We start from the raw sequence: 4,034 nt of genomic DNA, 5'->3' as shown, positions 1-4,034 counted from the left end.
CTTTGAGCACAACCTTTCTCTACAAAAACTACATGAAAATCTCAGATAAATGCCCTTCTATAACCATACCAAATTTCAGAATGTTTGACCCACATTGCACAGAGAAAAACCAAGATTATGGGTGTATCATTGAGGGGTGTGACTGTATTTAGCTACTTTTGAAAAACAGTCCATTTTGTATGCTTCATAGCTTTGCCAATTCTGCCTCAATTGCATCCAAATTATGTACGGTGGTAGATATGAGTTTGTACTACCTGTTACAACTTGTTTCGTAGAACTCGGTCTAGTATTGAGCGAGATATTTGCTAGTCAAAAGTGTATCAAATGAGGGTGGTGTATCATTAAGGGGTGGATGACTGTACATGTCAATTTATTTCAAACTCCCCTGAGGCTGTCAATAAAGATCAATTACCTAATCATGGCACCACGGCATTCCTAAAATGGTAGGAACCCAAAAAATCCGTGCAAGGGAACCAATAATTTCCCCGCACATATAAGAGTTTTTGCGGCACTTGATAATATTTATGGGCACCACATAAATCTGTCAATAAGTTTTGGCGCACATAGTTAAAGTTTCCGCACAACCAAATATAATTTTGCGCACACATATCAACTTTTCCACGCACAATCAACATTTGCACGCACTGAACTTAATCCTGCACAAGTATACTAATGATTCCGCACAGTGACATTACTTTTGCTCAACACTACAAATAGTTTTGCGCACAACATACATTTTTGCGTGCTGACACATGAAGTCTGGGAATACTTACCCAAACGGACCGCCATACATAAGGGATACAATTCTTTTGCACTCCACAGGGGCGCAATTATTTTGCACTCCACAGAGCGCACAATTCTTTCAAGTGCCACTGTATGTACCTTGTGCTTTGATAGGGTCACAAATAGTCTGTGTCCAGCATTGTTTCAATGTCAGAGTGTGGCCAATGTGAAATGGGCACGAAATGTCATGTCAGAGTGCGCCCAACGTGAATGCACATCAAATGTGTGCACTAAGTATGCATCTGCACCTGTTATTTTTCAGTGTGTATTTCCACCCATTATTCTTTTGCATGAAATGTTGAGTGCGCAAGAGAAAGATAACTATATATTGGATAAAAGTAGCTGTAGGTTACTGGCTGAGAGCCATCTTGCAAATCTATGGAATCCATCCCGAAAATTCATGAAATCCATCCACCATTCCAGGAATTCCATCTTCAATTCCTGTAGATTAATCCAGGGAGTGTACTTCTGGAGCCCAGAGCCCAGCCTATATCCTGTACCATCCAAGAGAGTGAAATATGGGGCATTTGGGAGGCACCAATGTGATTTGGGAGTGACCTGGAGGGTGGGGGAGAATGGGAAGGCAGTAAAAAATGCGAAATATGAGAGAGCATGGGGAGTATCATCACCTACCCATGTCTGGACACCTTAGAAAGTCAGGATAGGACCATAAAATGTTTTGGAAATGGGAGGAGAATGGGATGGCAGTGAAAAATGCGAAATAGGAGAGAGCATGAGAGGTATCATCACCTACCCATGTCTGGACACCTTAGAAAGTCAGAATAGAACACATTGAGCACACTCTGATGGGTGCACTCTGACATTTGGTGCACATTCCCATTGGGCGCACTCCAAATACATACTGAAAAACAACAAGTGCAGATGCACACTTGTTGCAGGTATATACTGACTTGGCACCCACTCGCATTTGGGACACCTTCACATTGGGCTCATATTTCATTTGGTGCACATTCACATTGGGCACACTCTGACATTTTGTGTGCATTCACATTGGGCACACTCCGATATTTCATGTATATTCACATTGGGCGCACTCTGACATTTCATGAAGAAAAATAATAGGCGCAAATACACACTTGGCGCCCACTCATGTTTGGTGGAAATCCACATGGCAAAATTGGTGCACAAAATAATGGGCACAGATACACATTGAAAAATAATGGGCGCAGATACACACTCGGTATTGACAGTTATGGTGCCCACCTGAAGCACCAATGGGCATGACAATCTGACACTGGCAGTATCTTGGTGCCCACTCACATTTGTATTCACTACACAATGCTGGACACAGGCTATTTGTAACCCTGTCAACAGCACAAGGTACATACAGTGGCACTTGAAAGAATTGTGCCCCCTGTGGAGCGTACATCCCTCATGGAGCTCGAAATAATTGCACCCCCCATGGAATGCAAATAATTTCACCCCTCATGGAGCTCAAGATAATTGCACCCCCTGTAGAGCTCAGAATAATTGCGCCCCCATGGAGTGCAAAAGAATTGCACCTCTCATGGAGCTCGAAATAATTGCACCTCTAGAGCACAAAATAATTGCGCCCCCATAGAGCGCAAAATAATTGCTCCCCCATAGAGTGCAAGTAATTGCGCCCTGGAGTGCAAAAGAATTGTGCCTTGTGCCCTCTGTAGAGCTCGAAATAATTGTGCTTCCCTGGAGCACAAAAGAATTGTGCTCCTTGTGGAGCTTGAAATATTTGCGCCTCTACAGCGCAAAATAATCGCACCCCCCATAGAGTGCAAATAATTGTGCCCCTTGTGGAGCTCAAAATAATTGCGCCTGTAGAGTGCAAAATAATTGCACAGGTTAGGACTCACCAATGAGACCAATGGGTGCAGTGCATCAGTGCCATAAATCCCTGCCAAAGTGGGCCAGGCATTTACTACAATTGGGGGGGCACATATTTTTTGTGCAAAATAAATGCCATAGGAACATAGTGACTTGGCACCCACTCACATGCACATTCACATTGGGCGCACTTGACATTTCATGCAAAAAGATAATGGGTGGAAATACAACTGGAAAATAACAGACACAGATGCATACTTAGTGCAGGTATAAGTGATTTGGCACCCACTCACATTTGGTGAACATTCACATTGGGTGCACTCTGACCTTTGGTGCCCATTCACATTGGGCACAGCACACTCTGACATTGAAACAATGCTGGATACAGACTATTTGTGACCCTATCAACAGCACAAGGTACATACAGTAGCACTTGAAAGAATTGTGCGCCCTGTGGAGCACAAAAGAATTGCACCCCCTGTGGAGTGCAAAAGAATTGCATCCCTTATGGAGCTCAAAATAATTGTGCCCCCCATGGAATGCAAATAATTTCACCCCTCATGGAGCTTGAGATAATTGCGCCCCCTGTAGCGCTCGGAATAATTGTGCCCCCATGGAGCACAAAAGAATTGCGCCTCTTGTGGAGCTTGAAATAATTGCACCTCTAGAGCACAAATAATTGCACGCCCTTAGAGTGCAAAATAATTGCGCCCATTGCAGAGCTCAAAATAATTTCGCCTGTAGAGCACGAAATAATAATGACATTGGTGTAAAGTGTGGGTTATTTTCAATAGGAGCACCCATTATTGGCACACAACTGTGAATCATTTTCAATAGGAGTGCCCATTATTGGCAGGCGCCCACCTGTTCAGCCCAGCCATCACTATGGATGATTTGTTGAGATGTCGGCCAAGTCTGCTGGCCCCATATGGTATGAAGCATTGTCAGGTTCGGTTGGTCCATTTGGTAAGGGCTAGGGTCACTGTCATATGTGTGTCTAGAATGTATCGGGCCGGCCTCAAAAGCTCGGAAATTTTGTCCACGTTCACAGGAAAAGAAATTTCTGGATTGAGCCACTCAAATATCTCCAGTAAGATTAATGCTGTTGTATTCCTCCCTTGCGGTCTTGTGTTCTGACATGTTGCTTCTCAGGCAGGGATATTTTCTCCGTCATAAGGTGTGGTGGGGAATTGCTTCTCAGGTAGGGGATATTCTCTCCGTCATAAGGCACGGTGGGGAATAACTGACACAGTAATGACTTCCCTTTTTTTTTTTGGCAAACTTCTCCAGGCACCACAGCAAAAATATTACCTGCTGTCTGTTCAAAATGGCTAACGTTGGCGGAATTGCTTCTTGATATGTTGATTAATAACGGCCTTTGGGGATCAACATGGTCCAACTATCAAGCATTATAAAGGCTGATGAAAGTT

This window comes from Laccaria bicolor, genomic scaffold (genome assembly GCF_000143565.1).
Source record: "Laccaria bicolor S238N-H82 LACBIscaffold_45 genomic scaffold, whole genome shotgun sequence".
NCBI classification, from domain to species: Eukaryota; Fungi; Basidiomycota; class Agaricomycetes; order Agaricales; family Hydnangiaceae; genus Laccaria; species Laccaria bicolor.
This window is presented reverse-complemented; position numbering follows the sequence as displayed.